Source organism: Tachyglossus aculeatus, chromosome 26 (assembly GCF_015852505.1).
Source record: "Tachyglossus aculeatus isolate mTacAcu1 chromosome 26, mTacAcu1.pri, whole genome shotgun sequence".
NCBI classification, from domain to species: domain Eukaryota; kingdom Metazoa; phylum Chordata; class Mammalia; order Monotremata; family Tachyglossidae; genus Tachyglossus; species Tachyglossus aculeatus.
Window position 1 is genome coordinate 16470731 of NC_052091.1, and position 16633 is coordinate 16487363.

General features: G+C 47.1%; 1 protein-coding gene and 1 non-coding gene across 3 annotated transcripts in view; one reads left to right on the forward strand and one right to left on the reverse strand.

Moving 5' to 3' along the window:
- The window catches only part of EFL1 (elongation factor like GTPase 1), a 229045-nt gene that overhangs the window by 115719 nt on the left and 96693 nt on the right, over positions 1–16633 (reverse strand). The gene's annotated exons all lie outside the window — the stretch shown is intronic.
- On the forward strand, positions 6887–7024 carry LOC119946295. Its single transcript, XR_005456401.1, has one exon. It is a non-coding gene; the product is annotated as a small nucleolar RNA SNORA7 (small nucleolar RNA).

The following is a 16633-nucleotide window of genomic DNA, read 5'->3' on the forward strand; positions in this document are numbered from 1 at the left end:
CTCCACGAGGAGACCTCTAGGCCTACATCCCTTCGTGACTTTCTGCAGTTCCTGCACTTCTTCTGACCCCCGCAGACTGCTGGGCAGTAGTTGGCAAAGAGAGAAAGCTGCAAGCTACAGAAAAGGCTGCCATTTTTCCAGAAGACAGCAATTTCCATTAGAGCATCGTGAGGGACACGAATTAACAGATGCATTTGACCTTTAATTAAATCAGTGGAAGCACCAAAATTACACGGCGTCGGGAGGCCTTGGCAGTAGAAGGCCAGCCCAAAGCCGTTTCCTGTTTTCCTTCTAGCAGTTAGACTCCTTGCTCAATCCCTCCCCCCCACAAATGATTGTCTAGGCAGACTTTAGAATGCAATCATTTCTCCTCTTGTCACCCCGGGTAAAACGACACGATTGTTTTTCTGTTTCTAAGGATGAAAACAGAGACCCGTGCCGGAGTGGGAACCGACTCCCCTCCACGTGGCCCGGGGACATGTAATGATGAGGGGAAATACCTTCTTGGGTTTTATCCCCAGCCAGAATGAGACATCTGAGAGTTCAGTCTGGGCTTGGGCAGAGGTCGAGAGGGGAGGTTATCGGGCCAAGCCAGAGCAGGTATCTGGTGACTGGGCGGCAGAAGATTTGATGCAACTGGACTTTGTCCTTGGAGGCTTGAAAGTCTGTTCAGGGGATAAGCCTGGGAGTGGACAATCTGTGGCAGTGGAATACGATCGGCAGTGGAAACCCCACCTTGAACCAGTGCTCTCTCCAGTAATCGCCCCATCTCCCTCCTACCAAGTTGTCTACACCCGCTGTCTCAAAGTTCCTCTCCTTCAATTCTCTATTTGACCCCCCTCCAATGTGGCTTGCGTCCCCTTCACTCCACAGAATCTGCCCTCTCAAAGGTCACCAATGATCACCTTCTTGCCGAATTCAACGGCCTCTACTCCATCCTGATCCTCCTCGACCTCTCAGCTGCCTTTGACACTGCTGACCACCCCTTTCTCCTGGAAAGACTAAGCAACCTTGGCTTCACTGACTCTGTCCTCTCCTGGTTCTCCTCTAATCTCTCTGGCCGGTCATTCTCAGCCTGCTTTGTGGGCTCCTCCTCTGCCTCCCGCCCCCAGACTGTGGGGTTCCTTCGAGGTTCAGTTCTGGGATCCCTTCTACACTCCAGCCACACCCACTCCCTTGGAGAACTCATTCGCTCCCTTGGCTTCAATTACCACCTTGATGTGGACGATACCCAAATCTACATCTCCAGCCCTGATCTCTTGCTCTCTCTGCAGTCTCATATTTCCTTTTGCCTTCGAGACATCTCTACTTCAATCAATCAATCATATTTATTGAGCGCTTACTGTGTGCAGAGCACTGTATTAAGTGCTTGAGCACTGTACTAAGCACTTGAGCACTGTACTAAGGGCTTGGATGTCTACTTGGATGTCCTCCCTTCACCTCGAGCTTAATATGTCCAAAACAGAATTCCTTATCTTCCCACCCAAACCCTGTCCTCCCCCTGACTTTCCCATCACTGTAGATGGCAGCACCACTCTTCCCATCTCATAAGCCTGTAACCTTGGCGCTCTCCTTGACTCCTCTCTCTCTCTCTCTCTCATTCAACCCACATATTCAATCCACCAATAAATCCTGTCGGTCCCACCTTCCCAACATCGCTAAAATCTGCCCTTTCCTCTCCATCCAAACTGCTATCACATTAATACAATCACTCATCCTATCCCACCTGGATTACTGCATCAGTCTCTTTGCTGACCTCTCATCTTCACTCTGCTGCCCAAATCATTTTTCTACAAAAATGTTTAGGACACGTCACCTGGTCCTCAAAAAAACCTCCAGTGGTTGCCCATCCGCCTCCGCTTCAAACAAAAGCTCCTCACCGTTGGCTTTAAAGCACTCCACTAACTTGCCCCTCTTATCTCACCTTGCTTCTCTCCTTCTACAACCCAGCTCACTCCTCTGGTGCTAACCTTCTCACTGTGCCCCCACCTTGCCCATCTCACCGTCAACCCCAAGCCCACGTCCTGCCTCTGGCCTGGAATGCCCTCCCTCTTCAAATCAAACAGAAAGTTACTCTCTCCTACTTCAAAGCCTTATTGAAGGCACATCTCCTCCAAGAGGTCTTCCCAGGCCAAGCCCAACCTTTCCTCATCTCCCACTCCCTTCTGCGTCACCCTGACTTGTTCCCTTTGTCTTTCCCCCCTCTCAGTCCCACAGCACTTATGAATGTATCTGAAGTTTTATTTATTTGTATTCATATCTGTCTTCCTGGCTGTAGACTCTAAGCTGTTTGTGGGCAAGGAACATGCATTGTACTCTCCCTTGCATTTAGTACAGTGCTCTGCACATGGTAAGAGCTCATTAAAATTGATCGAATGAGTGAATGGAAGAGTGAAGTGTGCCAACAGGGTTGTAGCGGGAAATCAGCAAGGTAAGGTAGGAGACAGCGAGCCGATGGAGTGCTTTAAAGCTGATGACAGGGAGTTTCTGTTTGATGCAGAGGTGGACGGGCAACCACTGGATGTTCTTGAGGTGGGGGGCGAACGTGGACTGAATGGTTTTTCAGAAAAATGATCAAGGCACCAGAGTGAAGTATGGACTGGAAAGTGCAGAGGCAGAAGGCAGGAAGGTCAGCAAGGACGCTGATGCCGTAGTCAAGGAAGGATAGGATAAGTGCTTAGATTAGTGTAGTAGCATCTTGGATGGAAAGGGAAAAGAGGATTTCAGTGATGTCGTCAAGGTAGAACCGACAGGATTTGGTGACACTGAATATGTGGGCAGAACGAGAGAGAATGAGTCAAGGATAAAGCCAAGGCTAATGGCTTGGGAGGGTGGTGGTACTGCGGTGGGAAAGGCCCGGGAAGGACAAGGTTCGGATTGGAAGATGTGGAATTCTGGTTTGGACATGTTAAATTGAGGTGTCCTGGAAGATATGTCCTGAAGGCTGGAGGAAACGTGAGATTGCAAAAAAGGAGAGAGGTCATGGCTACAAAGGGAGAATTGGCATTTATCCACCTAAAGAAGACAGTTGAAGCTGTGGAAGCAAAAGAGTTCTTCAAGGGAGTGAGTGTAGACAGAGAATAGAAGGGGACTGACTTGCCCAAGGTCACACAGCAGATAAGTGGCAGAGTCGGGATTAGAACCCAGTTCTTCTGATTCCTAGGCCCATGCTTCATTCATTCATTCAATCGCATTTATTGAGCGCTTACTGTGTGCACAGCACTGTACTAAGCGCTTGGGAAGTACAAGTTGGCAACATATAGAGACGGTCCCTACCCAACAGTGGGCTATTTATTACTCTCCTGTTGGTTCTCCCCCATCTGTCTATGTGCTCATTCTCAGTCTCTTTCACAAGTTCTTCCTCTGCCTCCCCGTCGCTGACTGTGGGAATAGGACTGAGCCTTGAGGGAGCGTAGTTTACTGGACAGAGCAATGGCTTCGGAGTCAGAGGTTGTGGGTTCTAATCCTGGCCCTGCCACTTATCAGCTGTGTGACCTTGGGCAAGTCACTTCACTTCTCTGTGCCTCAGTTATTACCTCATCTGCAAAATCGGGATTAAGTCTGTGAGCCCCACATGGGAAAACCTGATTACCTTGTATCTACCCCAGTGCTTAGAATAGTGCTAGCACATAGGAAGTGCTTAACGAATACCATCATTGTTATTATTATTACTACAGTTAGGAGGTGGGAGGCAGAAGACGGGGATTAAGCCTGTGAGCCCTATGTGGGACACAGATTGTGTCCAAGCTGATTAACTTGTATCTACCTCAGTGCTTAGTATAGTGGCTGGCCCATTGTAAGAGCTTAACAAATACCATTAACAAAACAAACAAAATAACAAGGTTGGATAAGGGGATGGTCCACAGTGTCAAAGGTAGCTGAGAGGAGGAGGAGGATGGCAAGAAGGTCATTGGTGACCTTAGAGAGGAAAGGATAATCAGCCCCATATCAGTCTTATCAGCCCCATATGTACACCTCAAAGATACCACCCCATCAGTAGTATCAGTTTTGAATCCAGTGTTGGTGAGCACAAGGTTCTTTGAATATACACACGAATAACAGGAGATGTTATAAGCAAAAAGATACAAAATGGAAAGGGACTCAGGAAAAAAAAAAAAAAGATGTGAAGGATAATTTTCCACGACTACACGGGTCAATTCCCTTACAATGTTTTTTCCTCACCTAAGCGAATACAGTACAATTCTTTCCAGAGTGCTTTCTAGGGATCTACAAAGGGACGCGTCATTTTCTTAATGAGCCAGATGATATTGCCTAGACACGCAGAACAATAGAAGGTCACTCAGGGACAACCCTTGCCTGGTGGGTTCCTCCGTGAGAAGAAAGTTACAAATAAGAATCTGTGCAGGCTCATAAATTTCTTCCCCATGGAGGAGATGGGCGATTAACTCACCTTCATCAGTATGCAGCTGGCCTAGGCTTAATCCAGCCCCTGCTTGGCGGCTGATAAGGCTGAGACTCCCCCCTCACCACCACCCCTGTCCCTGGCCACCAAACCAGTGTGGGGATCCCAGCAATGGCTGTTCAGGAAACGCCACAATCCAGGGCACGGCAGGAGCCGAAGACGTACTTTCTGATGAAGTCATCCATTCCGACTTTCCCCATTCCCGAATGGTAGCTAACTGTCAAGCCTTGTTGTTTTAAGATGAGAGTCGTTCTATTTAAAGATGTATGGGGAACGGGGACGAACAAAGATGCAATCACGAGGGAAGATTGAACCTAACACCGCTTGTCTTGATTTTGTTTAACGGGAAAGAATGATATTTGCATTTAGTGTGACCCAGAAAGTAATTCGTTCGGGGTGGAAAAACCACAGAAATGCTGCAAGACTCCTCGTAATGGAGTTAGACTGAAATGCGCTTTTCGGAGATCTCTTCGCTAGGAGTGCCATGATGAAAACATGTAATGAGAAACAAATGTTTTTCTGCCAGGATCCCATACTGAATCGGCATTAAGCTTTTCAAAGGTTTACTGGTTAGCTGGATATTGGCATGTGTTGGTTTTTTTTCCAAATCACTATTTGCAGCTGGTTTAAATTGTAAATCATTTAATTTACTCCACACATTTACCTCAAGCAAGGTTTCTTCGGCCTTGCCTGGATGTGCAGTGTTAAGGTTTGCTAAAGCATTAACCAGGCAGTACAGGTCTAGTCGGTCAAATACACATTTGCTTCTAAAACTTCAGTCCCCGTGTCTGGGACAAGGAGACCTCCCGCCTGCTCTGGCCCCCGAGTCCGGGCAGAGGAATTCCCGTTCGACGAGCTTGGAAAATGATCTCCCTTCACCTGCCCGCCTCAGGGGAGGGCCTGTCATCCCCATTCCGAAGCGGATCAACGGCACAGCCCCTGGAGAGGCAGGAACAGGTCCTAGCTCTTCATCCAGAAGTTTGCGCAGCAAGGGGAAAACAGCAGTAACAGATTTTGTCCTCCGTGCCATTCCACATTTTCAAATGGGAGCGAAGCCTAACCTGCGGATTCCAACGATCCCTACCCCTTCCCGTCCGGGACATGAGACCTCGCTTGGAAACACCTGCTGGACCCTGGAACAAGGAGACCCCTCGACTAAACTGGCTCCAGAATCTGGAGCAGGGACGATACGGTCAGAATTTGACGGTAGTGTCATTCCCACAGGGTCAGGCAGGTTTTGGCAGTGTGCAAGTCCTGCCAATTCGGAGGAATGCACTGAATTAAGCCCTGGAAAAATGTCTTGTTAGGAAATGATTGAAAAGGTATTGCTAAAAGGCAGCACTGTGACCATTCATGATTTTTCGAATGAGTTCTTTCTGTAAAAAAAGAGATGCAATAAAGCATCTGGAAGAACACTCATCCAGAGAATCCATCCCCTCCAAGCTGGAAAAACACACAAAAATCCTAACAGCCAGCCAATCAGTTTTAGGAGTTCGGCATAAAGCAATGCAATGGGTTGGCGCTGGACCAACGCCAATCCAGGGAAATCATCGTCCGGAACAGCCGGGGGCCGGGGGTTTGGTGGAGACCTGAGGAGCTGAGGTGCCATTCCAGATATTCCCCTCACCCTCCCTTATGTGTGTCCCACGAGTGGGCAGTTGGGCTCCCGGGCTAACCTGTTGGCCTTCCAAGGTGAACATGGTCGCTGCCATCAATAGGCAGGATGGAGTGTGGGGAGTAGGGAGGCGGTTGTTGCTGAGGATGAGGTCTAGATCCTCAGGTCTCCATGCAGAATCACAGACCTGGAAGTAAAGTTGGGGTGCAGGAACCCTAAAGAACAGAATCCTTTCTCTGGGGGCATAGTCAAGGCAGAGAGCTAGCTGAGAGTGATGGGGGGGCGGAGGGTGGTGGATGGGATCGGAGGGTGGGGATTGGGTGGAGGGAAGGAGAGCAAAGGCGTGGAAAGAGGGAGTGGGGTACAGAGAAGAGGGTGTGAAATTGAAGGGACAAAAGAAAGAACAGAAACCTAAAAGCCAAAGACAGTTTGGAGAGCCCAGATGTGCTCAGGGCCAGAAGCCAGACAGTCTGAAGCCCACGAGTGGTTGAACAGAGGGGAGAACTTAAATAAAGGACAGAGGAAGAAGGAGTTCTTGTTTCACTGCCCCTGATGTGTCTGTCTCCAGTCCTCTACCCCATCTATATTCAGAGATTGAGAGCACCTTGAGGGACAATCTGTTTCTATAATTCGTACCTGTGTTCTTTCCCGGTGCTTAGAACACTGTTCTGCACACATTAAGTGCTTCAAAAAGACTTAAATACCACTCCAACTACTATTATAAAACACCTGAACCCCAAAGAGAATAGCGTCAATCCCAGCTGGAGAAAAGCACACCATTACAGTTCTGGTTACAACATTTTATCTGTGGAGGTTGGATCACCAGTCACTGCTTTAAAAAACTCAGACCCCTCTCAAGGTCGCACCTGGAGAGTTTCCAGGGCTCTACCAGTCTCAGCTACGGGAGGGATAGTCAAGCAGAGGCCTACCCATTCCATTCTTAGCTTGGGCAGTGGCTAGCAAGTGGAAGGCAATCTGCTACAGGTCAAAACTCATCCATGGTGGGCAGCAGTTGCATGGGAGAGTTGAGGGCAGAGAATGAAGTTTACTGCGTGGAAGGAAGCAGTGATAAACCACTTCCGTATTTTTACCAAGAAAACTCTATGGATACACTATCAGAACGATTGCAGATGGAGAGCGGGGCGTACTGGGATAGATGTGTCCGTGGATTCGCTATGGGTTGGAAATGACTCGGTGGCATAAGACAAAACAAAACACTCAGAAAATAAGGTGGAAAGACCCCCTTATCCGGGAACCATACTGATTATTTGAATTTCCTCATTCTCCTTTTTGGTTTCCCTCCTCTCTCCAAGTTTTTCCTAGTTTTTTTTGTTTGGTTTTGTTTCGTTTTCATGTTATTTGTTAAGTGATTACTATGTGCCAGGCACTGTACTAAGCGCTGGAGTAGATACAAGATAATCAGGTTGGGCAAATGCCCCATGTGGGGCTCACAATACGGACCCCCATTTTACAGATGAGTTAACTGAGGCACAAAGAAGTGAACTGACTTGCTCAAGGTCACACAGGAGCCAAGTGGTGGAGCCACGTTTTGAGCACAGGTTCTCTGAACCCCAGGCCCATGCTCTTTCTACTAGACCACGCTACTTCTCTTTCCACTAGGCCACTGCTTATCCTAGCGTTTTCTCTCTGCTCTAGTCTCCTCACTCAGTTCCTTTCCCTTCCTATCATTCCCTTCTCTTCCTATCACAAAATTTCTTGGCCCCATGCATGGGTGTGCATGTCTTGATGTGTTCCTATGTAACCGTGGATGTCCTGGTCTTAAAACAATGTCTCTGTGTGCCTCTCTGAGAGTAAGCCTCTCTCTACCTGCTGTTCCTTTGGGTGAAGGGGTGGTGTGTGTGTGTGTGTATGTGCATTTTGTGTTGCCAAGAACTTTGCAAAGCCTCATGAATTTAGGAATGAGTAAGGCTGTGGCAGATCAAACTGAGGGATGGAGTGTGGCTTAGAAAAAAGCACTGTGGCTTATTGGGAAGAGTGCAGAGTTAGGAGGCCTGGATTCTAATTCCGGGTCTACCACATGGCTCCTGTGTGACCCTGGGCAAGTCACTTCACTTTTCTGAGCTCAGTTTCCCCTTTGATAGGATGGGGATTAAATACTAGTTCTCCCTCCTCCTCAGTCTGTGAAGCCCCGTGTAGGACACGGACTGTGTCAGATCTGATTAAATTATGTCCACCTCAGCATCTAGTACAATATTTGCAGCAAAATGAGCACTTAGCTGCCACAACAACAACATTAACAATGAGTAAATATTACATTGTGCTTTTTCTAGCGCTTAGTGCAGTGCTCTGCACACAGTAATCACTAATACCACTGATTGATTGAATATTGGCTGTTTTGACACCAGGGGCCTATTCATTCCTGTAAGCCCTATGTGGCTAGTAGAATCCCTGAGCTGATTATCTTGATTCTCCCAATGCTTAGTAGAGTGCTTGGCAAATAGTAAGTGCTTAATACCACAATTACTAATGTCAATAAACATGAGAAACCAGGAGGGTCCCAAAGCTGAGAGAAGCAGCATGGCCTAGTGGATAGAACATGGGCCTGGAATTCAGAAGGACCTGGATTCTAATCCCGGCTCCGCCACATACCTGCTTTGTGACCTTGGGAAAGTCACTTCATTTCCCTGGGCCTCAGTTACCTTATCGGTAAAATGGGGATTAAGACTGTGAGGCCCAAGTGGGGTATGGGCTGTGCCCAACCCGATTAGCTTGCAATAATAATAATAATAATAATAATAATAATAATAATAATAATGATGGCATTTGTTAAGCACTTAATATTCATAATGGCATTTGTTAAGCACTTACTATGTGCAGAGCACTATTGTGCAAGACACCGTTCTAAGCGCTGGGGGGGATACAAGGTGATCAGGTTGTCCCACGTGGGGCTCACAGTCTTAATCTCCATTTTAAAGATGAGGTAACTGAGGCTCAGAGAAGTTAAGTGACTTGCCCAAGGTCACACAGCTGACATATGGCAGAGCCAGGATTAGAACCCATGACCTCTGACTCCCAAGGCTGTGCTCTTTCCACTGAGCCATGCTGCCTCTCTTGTATCTACCCCAGGACTAAGAACGGAGCCTGGAACATACTATGCGCTTAACGAATACCATAAGGAAAACAAAAGCAAAACACGACACCCAACCGAGGCCACCAAACTAAGGACGTCATCTCATCTGGGTCATGACTGGTTCAAAGCTTTTGCTCTAAGAGAGCCACCTCATTCCGAGTGACTGCATTCCAGGCTGGTCCATCTTCCCTTGCCTGCCAGCTACTAACAAGTAGGCTCCAGGATCATGAGAGGCTTGGCTTAATAATAATAATAATGGCATTTATGAAGCACTTACTATGTGCAAAGCACTGTTCTAAGTGCTGGGGAGGTTACAAGGTGATCAAGTTGTCCCACAGAGGGCTCACAGTCTTAATCCCCATTTTACAGATAGGGAACTGAGGCGCGAAGAAGTGACTTGCCCAAAGTCACACAGCTGACAATTGGTGGAGCCGGGGTTTGAATCCATGATCACTGACTCCAAAGCTTCTGCTCTTTCCATTAAGCCACGCTGCTTCTTTGCAAGCTCTGCTCTCCGGGAAATACGCTGGGCACCCACAGCTTCATTGCCCAACTGTAACGTCTGTTTGTTCTCCTTCCGCATGGTTCCCCCACGACAGCAGTTACTTGGGGATCCCCGCGGCCAGCCAGTTCCCCCGACGCAACCCGCTCGACACCGGCGAAGCGGTGAGCATGGCCTCTGTGAGTGACCCCCTCTAAAACTCAACCAGGCATCGCTAACGAGCGTGGGTCTTCCAGACCGTTGACGGGGGTGGGGCGGAGATGGAGTCTACCACCTCTGCAGTACTCTGGTGGGCAAAGAGTCACCCTTGTTGGGTGGGAGGTGGTAATGGGAAGCAGTGTGGCTCAGTGGAAAGAGCCCGGGCTTTGGAGTCAGAGATCAAGGGTTCAAATCCCGGCTCTACCAATTGTCAGCTGTGTGACTTTGGGCAAGTTCCCTCACCTGTAAAATGGGGATGAAGACTGTGAGCCCCCTGTGGGACAACATGATCACCTTGTAACCTCCCCAGAGCTTAGAACAGTGCTTTGCACAAAGTAAGCACTTAACAAATACCATTAAAAAAAAATGGGTGCTTCTATCCCTTACTGGGATTTACCGGGTATCGTATTCATCTTTAATAATAATAATGATGGTATTTGTTAAGCGCTTACTATGTGCCAAGCTCTGTTCTAAGCGCTGGGGTAGATACATGGCAATCAGGTTGTCCCTCATGGGGCTCACAGTCTTAATCCCCATTTTACAGATCAGGTAGCTGAGGCCCAGAGAAGTGAAGAGGCTTGCCCAAGGTCACAAAGCAGATGAGTGGCAGAGCTGGGATTAGAACCTATGTCCTAGTTGTAGTAGTAGTAGTAATAATAATAATAATAGTAGTAGAAATAGTACCAGTAGTGGCACTAGCAATAATGGTAGTAGTAATAGCAGTGGTAATAGTATTAATAGTAGCAGTATTTATTAAGCAGCCACTACCAATAACTGCTGATAATTGAGGCCTCTCAATGCTGTGGGTGCCCAGCATATTTCCCAGAGAGCAGAGCTTGCAAAGAAGTGGCGTGGCTCAGTGGAAAGATCACAGGCTCGGGACCCCTCATCTTGGCATGGTGGGATTTTAGTGAACAAGGATTTTTAGTTCACAGGCCAAGAGGGAGAACAGGCATTTAATCCCCATTTTTAGAGATGAAGGAATTGAGTGACAGGGAAGTGAAGTGATCTACCCAAGGTCACATGGCACAGAAGCCAGGATTGGAACTCAGGTCTCTTGACTTCCAGCCCTGGGTGATATCCACTAGTGTGCGGAGCACTGTATTAAGTGCTTTGGAGAGTACAAAAAAAAAAGGGGGGGGGTGGTAGAGTCTAGAGGGGGAGAGAGACATTAAAATAAAATTATGGAGATTTATGGAGATATATGTAAGTGCTGTAGGGCTAGGGTTGGGGTGACTGTCAAGTGCTTAAAGGATACAAATCCAAGTGCAAGGATGACGCAGAAGGGAGAGGGAGTAGGGGAAATGAGGGTTTAGTTGGGGAAGGCCTCTTGAAGGGAGATGTGCTTTTAATAAAACTTTGAAGGTGGGGAGAGTAGCAGTGTGTCATAAATGGAAGAGGATGGAGGGCAAGGGGTTGGCAGCGAGATAGATGAATCAAGGCTGAGTAGGTTGGCACTGGAAGAGTGAAATATGTGGGCTTGGGTTGTAATAGGAAATTAGCGAGGTAAGGTAGAAAGGGGAGAGCTAACTGAGTTCTTAAAAGTCGATCAATCACTGGCATTTACTGAACACTTACTGGGTGGAGAGCACTGTATTAAGTGCTTGGGAGATTACATCCAATAAGCGTCGATACTGGTACAAGTTCAAAGCTGCTGGTAAGGAGTTTCTGTTTATTGTGGAGTTGGATGGGCAACCATAGGAGGCTTCTGAGGAGTTTTGGGTTTTTTTTAGAAAAATGACCCAGGAAGCAGAGTGAACTAAGGACTGAAGTGGGGACAGACAGAAGGGGCAGGGAGGTCAGCAAGGAGGTTGATGCAGCAGTAATGGTGGGATAGGGTAAGTGCTTGCAGCAGTTTAACAACAGTTTGGATGGAGAGGGAAGCGTGTATTTTAGCAATGTGAACGTAAAAGTGACAGGAACTGGTGACAGATTGAATATGTAGGTTGAATGAGAGATGAATTGGGATAAAGCCAAGGTCACGGGACTGTGAGATAGGGAAGATAGTTCTGTTGCCTACGGTGATGGGGAAGTCATTGGGTGGACAGAGTTTGGGTGGAAAAATGAGTTCTGCTTTGGATATGTTAGGTTTGAAGGTATAATAATAAAATAATAATAATAATGTTGGTATTTGTTAAGCACTTACTATGTACAAAGCACTGTTCTAAGCGCTGGGGAGGTTACAAGGTGATCAGGTTGTCCCACTGGGGGCTCACAATATTAATCCCCATTTTACAGATGAGGTAACTGAGGCCCAGAGAAGTTAAGGGACTTGCCCAGAGTCACCCAGCTGACAGTTGGTGGAGCCGGGATTTGAATCCATGACCTCTGACTCCAAAGCCCGGGCTCTTTCCACTGAGCCACGCTGGTATCCAAGTAGAGATGTCCTGAAAGCAGGAGAAGCAACCTGGCCTAGTGGATCAAGCCCGGGCCTGGGACTCAGAAGGTCATGGGATCTAATCCTGGCTCTGCCACTTGTCTGCTGTATGACCTTGGGCAAGTCACTTCACTTCTCTGGGTCTTGGTTCCCTCATCTGTAAAATGGGGACTAAGACTGCGAGCCCTATGTGGAATGGGGACTGTGTCCAACCCAATGATCTTGTACCTACCCCACAGCTTAGTAAGTGCCTGGCACATAGTAAGCACTTAACAAATACCATCATCATTATTATTATGGGGGTTGAATGAAGGAGAAGCCTTGAGGCTAACACCAAGGTTAAAGGTTTTTGCAGGGAGGATGGTGTTTCTGACGCTTCAGCAACTGAAAAATCTATATCTGGGGCTACTTACTCACAAAAGATTTTTGGGTAGGGTCTGATATACAAGACTAGTAAATTAGGACCTAGAACTCTGGAGGCTATTCTGGTCCCGCAAAATAGAAGGGCCCAGAGCAGCCGGGGAAACTACAGACAAGCATCGACAAGGTGTTCAAGGGAATGGTGTTTTTCTAGGAGGATACGCTTTACAAGTAAGACCTGTTCAGTACACCAAGAAACACGACTGAACCTACCAGAGTACAAAGAGTGTGGACAAAACGAACCGTAGAATTCTTGTGCCCTAAAATCCCATCCCGCCAGGATGAAGGGCTGAACTCCAAAGGTAGTTGTGTCAAACGGAAGGAAAGCCAGTGAGGGTTGACAACATGGGATCTGTTCCCCCCTGTGCAGCAGTAGGTGGAAGCGGGGCTTGGAACAAAATTGTGGACTCATTCATTCAATTTACTGAACGCTTACTGCGCACGGAGCACTGCACGAAGCGACTGGAAAGGACAATTCAGCAATAAAGAGAGACTATCCCTGCCCTCAACAGGCTTACAGTCTAGAGAATGAGGGGCTTCTACTGCATCACTAGAGGGAGAACTAAGAATTGAGAAGCAGCACTGCTTAGTGGAAAAAGCGCTGGGAGTCCGAGGACCCGGATTCTAATCCCGGCTCTGCCGCTTCTCTGCTGTGTGATCGTGGGCAAGTCTCTGCCTCAGTTATCTCATCAATAAAATGGGGATTTAGACTATGAGCCCCATGTGGGACATGGACTGTGTCCAACCCAGTCTACCCTAGTGCTGAGTACAGTGCCTGGCACATAAGAAGTGCTTAACAAATACCAGAATTTTTTTTAAAAACAGATGTAGAAAGAAAAATTTGGGGTGTTGGGTGGTCCTAACCATGACAATGGGACAACAGTCGTCACTCAACACCCTGTTGCTGCTGTCAAAAGCCCAGTGCCTAGCAGGACGGCTCACGGGTTGACCTGGGATGACACTGCTTATAGTCGAGGCAAAATCTAACGAGACGGAGGAGGAGCAGGCACCACGGTGTACGTTCCAAACGTTACGACAACCCGAACCGTAACAACAGGCTTCCGCGTTTCCCTGTGGATTCCATTGGTTCACTGTAAGAACCACCTGTTGAGATGGTTCTTTCGTTCTTTCATGACTGTTCCGGAAGAAGCGGGAATGGCAATAATTATGTTACTGAGATTTAGCAAACTCTACGGGGCCCTAATTGTATATGAGGCAAGTGAAAGCATGAAACAACTAACTTGCTCATTTTTCTTTCCTGCTTGTGGGATATTTTAATGTCCTCCAAAGTAGTTCAGTGTGCCATTGTGAAGGGACTCGGGTATGCTGCAAATAGACTTTATAACAGCATGAAACTTGTGTAACATTTCAAGATACACACACACACACACATATATATATATATTTAAAAAAACACTATCTATAGCTGAAGTTCTCCTTTCCAGTTCAGTCAACTTAGGTTTGGTAAATACTGGTTATACGAAGTTATAATGGGCTGGGAATGTAAGTGGAGGGAAAAATCAGAAGAATAATTTTCTCTCCACCAAAATTAGACTCCATAACTTGGCTTATCACTGCACCTTAAATAAGGAGAATCCGAGGCATCAGCTGGAAACTGTCACAGCCCAAGACTTGGAGTTCAACAATTTAAGGGTCAGAGGTGCCAATTTTTTCATTTTGAGACGAGGGTGATCCGGGGGCCAGGACTTTTTTGTGGGGAGGGTGACGATTGGGAAGAGGCAGCGTCAGAGATGACATGTCAGAATGCCACAATTTGGGGGTCTTTTCAGCTCTGGTTGGAAAAACACTACGATCTTCTCAAAGACCTGAGGTGAGCAGGTCTGGGAGCATGGACTAGTGGAAATATCACAGGTCTGAGAGTCAGTGGCCTGGGTTCTTATCCCAGTTCTGCCAGCTGCCTGCTGTGTGACTTTGGGCAAGTCACTTAACTTCTCTGGATCTCAGTTTCTTCACTTGTTAAATGGGGACTGAATCCCAGTTCTCCCTCCCAAAGAGGCTGTGAGTCCCGTGTGGACTAGGGACTGTGTCCGACCTGATTACCTGACACTCAGCCCATCATAAGGGCTTAACAGATACCATTATTATTATTAGTTCTTTTATTCCACCTCACACAGTCTTGAGAGTCAAGGCCTCTGTCATGAGGGCAAGTGCGGACAAAGTACCGTTCACCAATTCTGGAGTGCCACGACACTTGTTTCCCCTTCCATTCTCAATAGGGATAGATCCATTCCAAGGACATACAGTGGTTACACTTGAGTTTAGCATTAATAATAATAGTAATGATGGCATTTGTTAAGCGCTTAGTATGTGCCAAGCACTGTTCTAAGCACTGGGGGGATACAAGGTGATCAGGTGGTCACCCCAGGGCCACATGCTCTGCTTTAGGCTAAGAATAGTCTCCATTAGGACACAAGCTCACATCAGAATCCCTTGTCTGGGTCGGAAGCCTGCTAGCCACCCAGGGCTCATCCCAGTGAGCGGACAACTGGCTTCAGTCATGGGTGGCAAGCTCCAATAATTCCTTAAAGTCACAATCACTCCCAAACCACGAGGCAGAGCGTTACTCACACTTCCCCAGCCTCGAAAGATAACAGGATCGAAACACAAAACAGGAGCTCGATACAGTCCCACTCAAGGAAAGCTAAGTCTCGATAGCATCCCTTTACAATAAATCACAGCGAGAAGGACAAATTAGGGAAAGGCCCAGGCCTGGGAATCAGAGGACTTGGGTTATAATCCTAGCTCTGTCTGCTGTGTGACCCTGGGCAAGTAACTTAGCCTTCCTGGGCCTGGGTTTCCTCAACTGTAAAATGAGGATGAAATACTTGCTCATTCATTCATTCATTCATTCATTCAATGGCATTTCTTGAGCACTTACTTTGTGCAGAGCACTGTACTAAGCACTTGGGAAGTACAAATTGGCAATATATAGAGACAGTCCCTACCCAACGTCAGGCTCACAGTCTAGAAGGGGGAGACAGACAACAAAACAAAACAAGTAGACAGATGTCAATACCATCAGAATAAATAGAATTATAGCTATATACACATCATTAAAAAATCGAGTAATAAAGAAGTAAAAATATACACACGTGCTGTGGGGAGGGGAAAGGGGTAGGGCAGAGGGAGGGAGAGGCTGTTCTTCCCCTGACTAAGACTTTGAGCCATACGCGGGACAAGGACTGTGTCTGGCCTGATTAACTTATATCTAACCCTTTGCTTAGAAGAGTGCTTGACATATAGTAAGCGCTTAACACATAACGAGAGAGAGAGAGAGAGAGAGAGAGAGCGACCAGCATGCAGTAATTTGGTTCAACCATCCACAGAGTTGCCGGTGATTCGATGCATAGCCACACGGCAGAAATTTAATTATCAAGAATGAAACCCCTGAACCTGGAGACCAACTTCCTTAATTTACTGGATAATCTACCAGACATTTCCTTACATGGCTAGAAAGAGGATTCCAACTACAGGATAAATTGTACTCGGAAAGGAAATAATTGTTGCTGTGGTCACTGGAGCCTTATGCCAGTGATTATTAAATCTTTCTTTTTAATATCAAAAATATGGCATGCTTTTCCTGACTCTAGCAATCCTGGGGAAACGAGAAGGAGTGCCGGCTTGATGCTGCATGAATTAATAATGTGCCTTCCTAGAAAACTCACAGATGATAGATAGTGCTTTTAGCTCTTTTGCAAACATTTCAAATGACATCAGATATATTAATGGGGCTTTGTCTTCCATACACTCAGGCAGCATTAAATGCAAGGCTGTTAGTCATCCGATCGGGCACTGAAGCAACAAACGGTAAAATACCCAACGCGGTGGTAAACTCTCATTCCAAACCTGAGTTTAGGAAACCTGAGTATCCCTGTTCTTGCATTCCCCCATGCAGGGGAATGTGACCCTCATCCTCAGACACGACTCAAGCTCATAGAGGAATTCAATCTCCGTGCAGATCTTGGACCGGGCCAACCAACTTTCAA